Source organism: Rhinolophus sinicus, linkage group LG05 (assembly GCF_036562045.2).
Source record: "Rhinolophus sinicus isolate RSC01 linkage group LG05, ASM3656204v1, whole genome shotgun sequence".
Taxonomy (NCBI): domain Eukaryota; kingdom Metazoa; phylum Chordata; class Mammalia; order Chiroptera; family Rhinolophidae; genus Rhinolophus; species Rhinolophus sinicus.
This window is the reverse complement of record NC_133755.1, coordinates 161,169,153-161,182,058: the sequence shown is the minus strand read 5'-3', so window position 1 is coordinate 161,182,058 and position 12,906 is coordinate 161,169,153. Positions and strand designations below refer to the sequence as shown.

The 12,906-nt window shown below is 38.3% G+C and overlaps 1 pseudogene; it reads left to right on the top strand.

Annotated features, from left to right (window-relative positions):
• Positions 1–5,143: 5,143 nt before the first annotated feature.
• LOC109447971 (cytochrome c oxidase subunit NDUFA4) lies at positions 5,144–5,668 on the top strand (annotated as a pseudogene).
• Positions 5,669–12,906: the final 7,238 nt, after the last annotated feature.

Sequence of the window (12,906 nt, the reverse complement as noted above, 5' to 3'; positions counted from 1 at the left end):
TCCTTTAGGCGGGCGTGGAGAGGAGGACCCCCTAGCTGGGTATTTATTTGGGGTCTGCGGCCCCAAAGCAGGGAAGGCTAGAGGGTAGCAGTGGAGGCAGGAACGAGAAATACTGTAACCTTTCCGGAAACTGCCCCGCTCCCCCTCTGTGAGTGTCAGCTCCTACGCACTACAATTCCCAGCGTGCTATTCGAGCAAGCAAGGCGGAACCAGTGTGTCGCCATAACAACCATTCTGGATTGTTTCCGATGCATCGCCCGGGCTTTGCAAGGTAAACCAACTTTGGCTTGGAAGGCAGCGTGAAAAACCGTGATTCTGTTTAGGGAACCCAAAGCTGAGCCTAATTAGAACCTAAGTGCAATTCTGTTACTACGACTACTCTTAATAACTACTCTGTTCAGGCACTAGACACACATTTTCTCTATACCTCACTACAATTTTGTCAGATAGGTGTTATAATCCCCGTTTTAGTAAAAAGGAATCTAACAGCCAGAAAGGCTAATAAACCCACGTCTCTTGGTTGCCAAGACTGTTCTTCCACTACACATACTGCCTCTGGAGAAGGAATTGCAGCTTGAGAGAGATGGAACTATTCTAAATGAGGGGAGAAATCTGTATTTTATTCCCTAGTTTGGATGGCCTTCTCTGTGTGGGGTTTGGGAGTGGGCAGGTTTTAGGTTCATAGACCGTTAGGTTGAAGTGACTGGAGAGCACCACACATTTCTCCCACATTTGCTAACGAGGAAACGGGAAACCAAATCTAGAGATTATTATATCAATGCCAGAGAGGCAAAGCAAAGACGAATCCGGTTATCCTGGCTTCTAGTATGGGATGTTCATCCACCACCACCACCCTCCATATTTTAAATTCTGAAATGTTTTATAAAGAAAAACAGTAAACATTCATGTACCTACTATGAAAACTGAATAGATGTTACGTTCTGTCATTTTATATTTTTAGATGAAAGAAACAGAACGTTGCAGATGAAGTGGGTGCCACCTATTCCCAGTGCCACTTTACTTCCCTTCAGAGAGTCAACTACTGTCTTAAATTTGACATGTCTTGTTAATCTAGGCTTAGTATACTTTTCCTATTACTATATATTTATAAGCAATGTGTAAAATGACTTCGGGCTTTTGAAGTTTTACATGAGTACTATTATATTTTGTGTTTTGATCTACAACTTAACTTTTTCACCCAATTCTATGTTTTTGAGATCTGTGCACATTGATACATATGGATAGACTTCATTTGTTTTAACTATAGTAGTCTATCAGATAAGTTTGTCACAAATTATTTGGGAATTCCCATAGTGATGGATATCTAGGTTGTTTCCCATTTTTCACCATTACAAACAAGGCAATAGGGTATAATCTTCCCAGTATCTTTTCTCAAAACTAATCTTGTCTCATAACTGATCTCTGAATTGTCTCATCATTATGAGCAGAGCTTGCCAACTAGTGATTCACATGCTATATTAATTTTCAAATTGGTTGCTAACAGTTGAAATTAAAGGAATGAAAAAATGGATGTCATCCCATCTGTTTGGCATCGCAATAATAATGGGCAGCTCTGACCACACTAGATCTGCACTGTAGCCTGGCAACAATAGTTCAAGCTGAAGAGCAGCTGCCTCCTTTAGATCAGTTCAAGTGATCTCTAGTTTTTCTCTAATTCCTTTTGTCTTTAGTACCCATCTGACCCCTGTGGTATTTGCATTTGCAAGCACCAATATAATTTAGGAACACAAGAAGGTACCCTTCAAAATGTGCGTATTTCAGGTATTCAGAGTTCTGTATTGAGTCCCTATTTTGACCAGACACTGTCTGGGAGGTCAGGGGACATCCATGAACAAGATAGACAAAAACCTTATAGTCGGAGATCTTATTCTTGATAAAGACGATAGAGTAGTAAACAAATAGACAGTTTCAGTGACAAGTGCTCTGAAATAACAGCTTAAGGTCATAGGGAGTTATTGTAAGGGGTGGGGTCCTGAAGAGGCACTGTCAGGGAAGGCCTTCCTGAAAAGGCAACTTGGGGGGTTGAGATAAGAATGAAAGACAGTTGCCAGCCATGGAATGATCTGGGGGAAGAACATCCTTGGGCAAAACATGGCTAAACCAAAGGTCTTTAGGCGCAAATGAGCTTGGCATGTTTGAGGAAGCAAAGGGTGGGTGTGGCTGGACTGTACTGACTTAGGGACAGAGTGACATGAGATAGAGTCACAGAGGCACATTTTGAATGTGATTTCTTTTTTTATTAGTTTCAGGTTTACAAAGCAACATAATAGTTAGAAATTTACACCCCTCACAAATTTACACCCCCCCAATTTACTACCTTCTGACATTGTATATAGCTATTAAAATATCATTGACTATATTCCCTATGCTGTACTTTACATCCCATGAATATGTGTGTGTGTGTGTGTGTGTGTGTGTGTGTGTGTGTATGGCCAAAAAATGTATACACATTTTAAGAAAGGAAAAAACTATATTAAAATTGTAACATTCAATATACACTGATAACAAAAGATGAGGGACTCCAAGTGGTTACCCTCAGTATAATGTTAATACAGTCTTTTCCTTTCTTAAAATATGTATACCTTTTTTTGGCACCCTCTGTGTGTGTGTGTGTGTGTGTGTGTGTGTGTGTGTATTTAACTACAGTTGACATTCAATATTATTCTACTTCAGCTTCAGCTGTGTAGTGCAGTGGTCAGGCATCTACACTGAACTTGAAATCTAGAGTTCCTTCCTGAAAGAAATTTTATTCTTTGAGGTGTACTAGATTTTCGTTTAACTGCAAAATTGCTGCTTTGGATTGACTGTTAAATGCACAGCTTGTATAAATTACTCTAATCAGATACTTTCTTCTTAAGCATGGTATTTAGAGGCTGAGAGCTTTGATCAACAAGACGCCCGCCCACAACACTAATATACGCTATAGCACAGGTAGGCAAGGAGTACTGGTGGTGAACCTCCTGGTAGTGATGGTGATGCAGACGTACAGTTTCATACGCTTTAGACCTAGTAAGCCAGAATCTCTTGGAGACCCAGGAATCTCTATTTGGTAAAAAAAAAAAAACAATAGTTTTTCTTATGGGTAATTTCGTACATATGCAAAAGAAGACAGAATAGTATAATAAACCCTTATGTACCCATTATCTATCTACCTATTGACTCATGCCAATGTTGTTTCACTTAAACCCCTCCCCCCACATTATACTGTAGTAAATCCCAGACATCATTTAATCTATACTATTTTAGTGTAGATCTCTAAGATAAAAAAAACTTAACCGTAATATCACTGTTATTCCTAAAACAGCAATAATTGCTTAATATTATTAAATATCCAGTCAGTGTTCAAATTTCCAATAGCATCGTGTCATAATTTTTCTCACGTTTCATTTGAATTAGGCATTTTTTTTTGTAAGGTCCTCAGGTGATGTGTGGGAAGCCCTCACTTGTTGAGTTACAAACATGCATTGTCCTTCCCCATGAGAAGGTTCAAATTTCCAATAGCATCGTAGAAGGTGGTTATCTCAACCCAACGCAAAAATGGCTACTCTACTGCAGTGCCTGGAAAAGAACCATCCCCTAGTTATCCTTTGTGGTTCTTATAGGGAAGAGATTTTTAGTTTTTGTTTCTTTAACTTGGAAGCCTATACCTCCTTCACTAAGTGTTCCTACACCTCCTTTTCCTCCCAGACCAGAATGCCTAGGCGAAGGTAAGATAGGCTCGATGCTTCTTTGCAGGCCTAACTCAGGAAACAGCTAGTCAAAAAGCCCTAGAGAGTAAATGAACTTGGCACGTGCATGGAACTGACATACTGGTCTAGACTTCTGGTCTACTCTAAGATGTACATTTTAAGCATTAGTGAAGGGTCCCAAAATATGCACAGAGACCATTATCATTGTATTTTACTGCTAACTGCTTTGGAAAAACTAAACAAAGGATAAACAACAGACTTGAAAACTTACAAAGACTTAGACATTTACAAAATTCTTACCTATATGGTCTTTGATAAATTTGTCTTCTTCGTTAGGCTATAGGTTCCCTGAGAGTATATATGATTTTATTTGATTTTGTATCCTAAGTGCGTTGCATAGAACAAGACATTAGGCAGGTACTCAATAAATGTATGATGAGTGAATGAAGTTCTTTGATTTCATATCTGAAAGTGAAGTGATTCACGCAATCCCTCTTTAAACCCCAAAGTCCAAAGATAGAGGTGTGGTCACACTGTCAATCAGATGGCATCACTAATGCCCACGAAGGCACTTGTATTTAGCTGGACAAGTTGTGTTTCGGTGCACCTGCCTTCATACCAAGGGGATCTGAGGAAGGGATTGATTCTAACGCTTAGGGAAATTGGTGATCGAATGATTCTTTGTAAACTTCGTATGTGGGATCATTTCCATTTATGATTCTACAAAATTTATGTTTTAATCCAATTTCATGTTCACGGAGGCCAAGAGTAGTTAACAGAATGATGGAATGATTATCAGCAAGATAGGAGGATGATTCATCCGTCCAGTATCCTTTCTCCAGTGCCAGCTCCAGAAGAAAGCTGGTGTTGTAGGCTTAACCAAAAAGCAAAGTATACCGTGGGCCAGCAAGGTAGCTATACTGCATTACAGCCCTTCAATTTTAGTTCACGTTCAGCAGTATTACCATGGAATACCACAAGACTGCTCAGAAGTACTTACAGTATAGCGGAGAAAGCAGACGGGCGGGATGGAGGGAGGGCGAGGTAGGAAGGGCTCCCATAATACTTTGTTTATATATCTAACAAGAACATTTAAAATGTTGTTTAAACGTAAACTGTTACCATTCCGTCTTTTAAGGGGTTGCCATAATTCCCATCAGTGGAGAAATAGATCTTTATATGGGGCAAGAAAAGGGATGAGACTCGGCTCTAGGTAGGTGGCCCATTGTGTGTCGTAATACAGCACTGAGAGTTGTACATGCACACGTGGGCAGGAAGCTGAGTTTGGGGATGTGAGATTGAGAAAGGTGAATTGTTTTGTCTAATAAAGTGGGAAGAATTGTTCACTGTGGTAGAGGGTGGGAGTTGGGAAAAAAGACACCAAAAAAAGAGAGCAGAGGGGGAAAGAGTCAAAATGGTAGAAAGAACTTTAAAAAGAGAAATGAAGGGACATCCACTCCACCTCCGTGCAGAGACTACCTATTCCTGGGCCTCGTAGTTTTGTTTTTCTGTGCTTGGGGACCCCAGCCCACTGCCGCAACCATGCTGCGCCAAATCATCGGTCAGGCTAAGAAGCATCCAAGCTTGATCCCCCTCTTTGTATTTATTGGAGCTGGAGGTACTGGAGCCGCGCTGTATGTCATGCGCCTGGCATTGTTCAATCCAGATGTCTGTTGGGATAAAGAATAACCCAGAACCCTGGAACAAAATGGGTCCCAATCAGCAGTACAAGTTCTACTCAGTGAACGTAGATTACAGCAAACTGAAGAAAGAAGGTCCAGACTTCTAAATGAAATGTTTCACTAAAAAGCTGCTTAGAATGAAGGTCTTCCAGAAGCCATCTGCACAATTTTCCACTTAACCAGGAAATATTTCCCCTCCAAATGCACGAAATCATGTTGGTGTGTTATGTTGGGGTTTACACTGATTAATAAATATCTGAAACTTGGAAAAAAAAAGAAATGAAGTCTATTATTCAATTTGTAATTGTTAGTGTTACCACACACACACACACACACACACACACACACACACACCCCTCCATGCTAACATCAAGATAAATCCTCTACAAGCTCAGTTTTGTGTGACGTAATCATGGAAATCAAGGAAAAAAGTTGTATTCTACAAATGTGGGAGATGTAGTGTCGAACAAGGGCAATGTGTATGTAACAACAAAGTAGTCCATAAAAGGCACTGTGTCGGATGAAGCAGGAGGCGCTTAGAGTCCAAGGTGAATGGGAAAATTACAAACCACGGTCTACCCTACGAATATTGGGGTTATATATAATTTCACTTTACTCTTAAAGGTCAAGGCGACCTGGGATGACATCTGGTAATGTGCTGGTCGCTCCCATTAGTTTGTTGGAATAGGAAGGAACTAGGTTTTATACATCTTTGTATTCCCAACGTCTAGCATAGTGTGTGGCATAAAATAGAAACGTAGAAAGTGTTCATTAAATGAATGAATAAATGAGGGGAAATTAAACTCATGATGGCAAGTGGCAGAATGGCATTATTAATTAAACCAAGTGTCATAACTCAAGATGTTTTATTCAGGAATTAGAAATTAGGTTGATTCTTAGTCATACCTGCCTCTGATCTTTAGGTGGCAGTATTATCTCATGTTAAATTGATTTGAGACCAGATTCCATTTAGCTTTTGAGAACATAATTAAAATAAACACTCAATTCTGTAGCTTATTTCTATAACTGTACAGAGCCAACTAAGAAATAAAATATAATTATATGAGATTATGGATTTCTTCCCCAATTTCAACACAAATGAGAATACTTTATTCATGTAAGTGCCATGTAATATTTGGGACATACTTTTACTAAAAAAGTGTTCCTTGTGTATCTGAAAATCAAATTCAACTGGCATCCTGTTTTTTCTTTTTGTTTTGTTTTTGCTAAATCTGGCAGTCTTACCAACCAATATTTTGTTGTTGCTCATTCCAACATAAACAGAACTTCACCAGGTCTGCAGAGTACAGTGATGTTTCCTTATTGGGAGAGATAAAAGGGAAGTAACTGGTAGGTCAGCTTCCTCCTCCTAGGTCTAACTTTACTGGTCTTTGTACTGTTTCCTGCAGATCAGAGCTCTTCAGTTGAATGACTTACCTTCAGGAACCTGATCACTCAGGCAAGTATGGATCATACCGACTACAACAGTTATTTTATACAAACATGGTGTTTTAGAACACTTGTGAATCTGGTGGCAAAAGCCCCGCTCTGTGAATGAGTGAGGAACTCCTGGACCCCTTCACCTCTTACTTATACTTTTCAGAGGTACCTGATCCATTCCAGCTCTGTCAACGGAAATAGATGAATTGCTTATGAAATAAGTCCTATTTCAAAAAAAGTAAAGAATTTTCTGATAAATCATATGTTACAGTTTTATGTATATATTTTAATATAAGTGATATCTTCCAGATAAAATGGCTTCAAAATTTCGTTTGTAAATATTTCTGAAATCAAAATAATCTTTCCATAGAAACAATATTATAAGTGGTAATCAGATCTTTAGATTACCTAGGAAAATATATTTAATTGATCATGTGACTGAAACAGTGTATTCGTAATTAAAAAAATTGTCTTTTTAAAAAGATTGTAATAATAGTATTTTAAAGAGTAAGAAACAGAAAAAAACGTTCAAATATTGAATATTGATATTTGAAAAAACATCGATAACCTGTGCTTGTTTTGCTCTTGCTCCGTGCCAGAAGCCATTCTAAGTGCTTTAGATGCATTAACCCATTTAATCCTCATAATAACCCTAGGAAATAGATTCTGTTATGACCACACTTCACAGATGAGGAAACTGAGACAAAAGTTAAGTAGCTGCCCAAAGTCGTGCGGTTTCTAAGCACCGTGTTTCCCCCAAAATAAGACCAGGTCTTATATTAATTTTTGCTCCAAAAGACGCATTAGGGCTTATGTTCAGGGAAACACAGTAGTAGAGTGAGGATTTGAGCCAGCCCATAGCTGCATTAACCCCACAGCTACCCTCGTTTAGAATAAAGAGTTAAGTAAACGGTCTGAGATGATTCTGAAGGGACATCTGATTACTGTCTAGAGTAGTAGATTGTATATTCACTGAATCTAGCACAGTTCAAAGTGAATGGTTATCTTTTCCTTAACTTAGCTGTATTATGAATACTAATTTTGTGCTTCCGAAACAGAATGGAGCTATTTTTGGAGTTTATAAATGTAACAAGTTGAACAAAAGAAAGAGGGAGAGATTTACCTGAGGTAACTGGATAAGTTAATGAACGGTGGCAGTGGATTAGAGAGTACATGCATGTGGCATATGAGGAAGAGATTTCTGGGGTGGAAACAACTGAGTTGAAACCTGAATAGAAAAATCAAAGAGAGGCGCATAATTCCTCTCTTTGGATTTGCATAATTCTCCACATGAGTAGGAAAGGAAAAGTGGGAGATAGATTGCCCCGTTACTGTTCATTCTCTCTCTCATTTTTGTAGTAATCGGAGGTTCATGGACCACCCAGTCAGGCAGTAGTGGACTTCTCAAAGTCCCCTGTCCAAGGCCATAGTCTCTCTGTGCTAAAGGAAAAGTCAACTTCATCCCAAATGAGTCGTCTTTAGACACTCTGTCTGCCCCTTATCCTCGCGCAAAGAGACAGGAGGTAGTGAGTGAGGGTGGATGGCAAAGATTCCTGGACTCACTGTTTGGGGAACAGAGTTCTGACCTTGCTGCCTAATTTGTTCTCAAACCTTTGGCCCCTGTTTCCTAAGCTGTGAAAACAGATGTTGTCACCCACTTTGTGATGTAAGCACCCAGCAAACATTAGCTCTGACCCTGCTAATCTTCACCACTCTATGAGGTGTCCTTCCCATTTTACAGATGTGGAAAAGGAGGCAGGAAACTGAAGGTGCTTGTTTGAAAGAACATAAGGGCGAATGGCATGGTGGAGATAGGCTCCTGGACTGACCGTTTAGCCCTAATGCTGTTCAGCTTTCCTCTGCAGTGCTGCCTTCAGCAGAAAATACAATCACTGAAATACAATGGTTTACATTGTTTCTTCCATAGTGAAAAATTGTAAAGGCCCTTTGCTACTCCAGTTCTGATAAATAGGGAAAAAAATGTAAAACCCGGAAATATAGTTTCCCAAGATAACAAAAATGGGAAGTTTTTTTAAAGCAAAATATTCTGTTTGGAAACGTTCTCAAAAGCCTTCAAATTATGAATAAGTAGATACTTGTAGCACTCATTCATTATAGTGATTTTTATTTAAAAATTATTCTTTATTACATGAATAATAGAAGCTTATTTAGTCAACATGTGTTTATGGAGAATCTACATTTTCTAGGCTCAGTGAAAACTACAGACAAAAATCCCTGTTCTCGTGGAGCTTGTATTCAGATGTGAGCATGGCACATTATAAAAAAATAATTATAATAACCAAATCATTTCTATAGAACAGAAAGGCATACGTATTATGGGGAGAAATAGTGTTGGGAAAGAGGGATGAGGTTGTGTGTGGGTAGTTGCAATTTTAGGTAGGGTAGGGCAAGGCCCTAATGGAGCAGGTGGGTTTTAAGCAAAGACCCAAGGAAGGGAAGGGAGGAATCATGAGAATTAAGAGCAGAGGAAGGGACAGCACAGTGGCATAAGGAGGAAGCATGTCTGGTGGGTAAAGACCAGTAGATGGCCAGGCTGGCTCTAGAGGGAGGAGTGTGGGAAAGGCAAGAGGTGATAAGTAAGAGAGTAAGGAGGGTGGGAAGGGGTGAGTAGATTATGTGGAGCCTTGTAGGCCATTTTAAGGTTTTGGGCTTTTTCCCTTGAAGAAATGGAAGCATTTGAAGAGTTTTGAATAGAGGAGTGACATGATCAAGCCTGCGTTTTGATAGATCACTACCTCAGGCTGCTGTTGGGAATAGACCGTTAGAGGGTAATGGGGAGAAGCGGGGCAACCAATTTGGAGACCATTGGTGTAATAATCCATGTGAGAGATGACAGTGCCTGGACCAGATGGCAGCTGTGAAGGAGATGAGACGTAGTCAAAACCTAGATCCATCTGAAGGTAAAACTAACAAGGTTTATTTGAGAGACTGGATGTGGAGTGTGAGAAAATGAGTCAAGAATTACTCCCAAGGTTTTGACCAGCTGCAAGGAAGGATTTTCCGTACACTAAGATGGGAGGACTTGTGTATTGAAAGGGGGAGGCAGGAAGTTCACTTTGGGATATATTATGTTTGAGACAATGTTTAGATGTCCAAGTGGAGATGTTGAGTAAACAGTTATATATTTAAGTCTGGAGCTCAGATCTAGCCTGGGTATATACATTTGTTCAGTATATCCCATGTTTCCCCGAAAATAAGACCTAGCTGGACCATCAGCTCTAATGCGTCTTTTGGAGCAAAAATTAATATAAGACCCGGTCTTATTTTAATATAACATAAGATTGGGTATAATATAATATAATGTAATATAATATGATATACTATAAAATACCGGGTCTTGTATTAATTTTTGCTCCAAAAGATGCATTAGGGCTTATGTTCAGGGGATCTCATCCTGAAAAATCATGCTAGGGGGTTAGGTCTTATTTTCGGGCAAACATGGTAGCTACCCAGGTATTCTAGTCAAAACTGTCAAGTGAGCTTGCCCTGAGAGGCCCTGTCACCGCGTCTGCCAGAGCTTTTGGTCTGTCTCTCCTTTCATCCTGTTTCTCTTTCTCATCATTCTGGTCTTGGTTCTTTTTTTTCTTTCTTATAGAAACATATCTACCATGGGAATGTATCGCCTCACAGTCTCTCAGTTTTGTTTCACCCTGTAAAAATGTAGATGTTCATTCACTGAATATTTACTAAGGATTTTTTTACTTCTTTGGAATATAGTGTGAGGTAGGGACAGAGTCTACAGGAGCTCGTGTCTAACTGGAGAAGCTTGCAAACAAGTGATTACAATGCCACGTTACAAATGCAGTAACAGAGATAGGAATGGAATGCTTTGGAAGCTTGTGGAGGGGGGTGGGGGAAAGGGGAGACTGACCTGGCATAAGAGGTGAAGCTGCTATAAGAAAGACACCAGAAGTTTTAGATATATATAGTGTGTGTGTGTGTGTGTGTATGTGTGTATTTATATATATATAAACACATATATACGCAAATATATATGTAAATATATATATATTATATATATATATATATATATATATATTAAACAAAAGTATATGTGGTATATATATATTACAAAAAAAAAAAAAAAAAAAAAAAGTTTCTTCTCCTAGGGCCTCAGAAAAAGGAACAAACTCCCTGGCCTGGGTGAGCAGGTTCTTCCGGATGTGGCTCTAGAATAGCCACACCACCTTCCCTCTGCCCCTACTTGCTGTTCTCTGTCCTTGGAGACACTTCCATCAGTCTGCTGTCACACACGCTGTTCCCTTGGCCTAGAGTACCCTTCCATGTCTGAACACCTCTCAAGAGCTCAACAATGATAGTGATAATGTCATGAAAATGAGAAGAGCCAAATAAATGATGCAAATAATTTTAGTAGCTGACATCTGTTAATGCACCAATTTGCCTGCAATCTCATCGAATGCTTTTAATAACCACATGAGGCGGGTACTATTTTAACCCTATGTTTTAAATGATGATATTGAGAGTAAAAGATATTAAATCACCTACCCAAAGTCACACAACTAGTCAGTAGCATGGCTGGGAGTTTTACCTAGCTCTGGCTGACCCTGGAACCCACGCTTCAACTTCTGTGGCCTCTCAAAATTAACTCCTTTTGTAAGTGGCATTGTAATCACTTGTTTGCAAGCCTCTCCAGTTAGACAAAATTAAATATGAAAAAATTGATATTGATATTTATATTTATAGTTGCATTAGTAAAAAATTCTGCAACTAAATATCTTAAGCAAAAATGTCCTCATGTGTACTTCAGTAGTTTTATCTCCTCACTTATTAGTATAATACTGATTGCAATTACTTTTACTTTTATTTTTCTCAATTACAAAAGTAATTTTATTTTAGAAAATTCAGAAATAAAGATAAGCAAGATAACAAGAATAAGGCAATTGTTAATATTATCCGTAGTCCCACATTCTGGGGGGAAAAGCAATTTTAATCAGTAGAGCACATCTCACATGGTTCCATTTCTATGGCGTGCTGGAAAAGGTGAAAACTACAGGGAATGGAAACAGTGGTTGTCAGAGGCTGGGCTACAAAGGGCAGATGGAGTGTTCTATATCTTGATTGGGGTGGTGGTTACACAACTGTATGTATTTATCAAAACAAAGAGAACTGTACCCTAAAAAGTACATTTTACTGAATATAAATTATACCTCAATGAACCTGACTGAAAAAAATGTAACACCTTGTTGTACATCCTCCCACATTTTTTCCTATGCACATATATTATAAATATATATCTTTAAAATAATTTATGCTATACTTTAGTTTTTAGAACATTTCAAGATTTATAGGAAAATTGCAAAGTTACTACAGAGTTCTCCTTCCACCCTCCCCCACATTAACATCTTATAGTAGTATGATACATTTATTATAATTTAGGAGCCAATATTGAGACATTGTTATTAAATAAAACCCGTAGATTATTCATATTTCCTTAGTTTTACCTAGTGTCTTTTTTCTATTCCAGGGTCCTATCCAGGATACCACATTATTTTTAATTGTCATGTCGCTTTAGGCTCCTCTTGGTTAATAGTTTCTCAGACTTTCCTTGTTTTGATGACTTTGACAGTTTTGAAGTACTGCTCAGGGATATTGTAGGACACCTGACTGTTGGGATTTCTCTGAGGGGGGATGTTTTATAACCTACTTTTCATTCAAAAGTGTATCAATAGTGCATCTCTATTTTCTACTCAGTGCATATAAATCTAAGGCCTTAATGGTGATAATAATATTCTGTTGTATGGAGGTAGCAAAATTCGATTAATCAATCACCTATTATTGGACACTATAATGTTTTCACTAGTACTGTTATAACAAATGCTACAATATATTTGCAAACATCTTTCCAAATTTGACTGATGATTTGCTTGGGATAAATCCTGAGCTGTAGATCTGCGGAGGCAAATTGTATTCACCATATATATATATTTATATTTATATTTATATTTATATTTATATTTATATTTATATTTATATTTATATTTATATTTATATTTATATTTATATTTATATTTATATTTTTAAGTCTTTGGTTT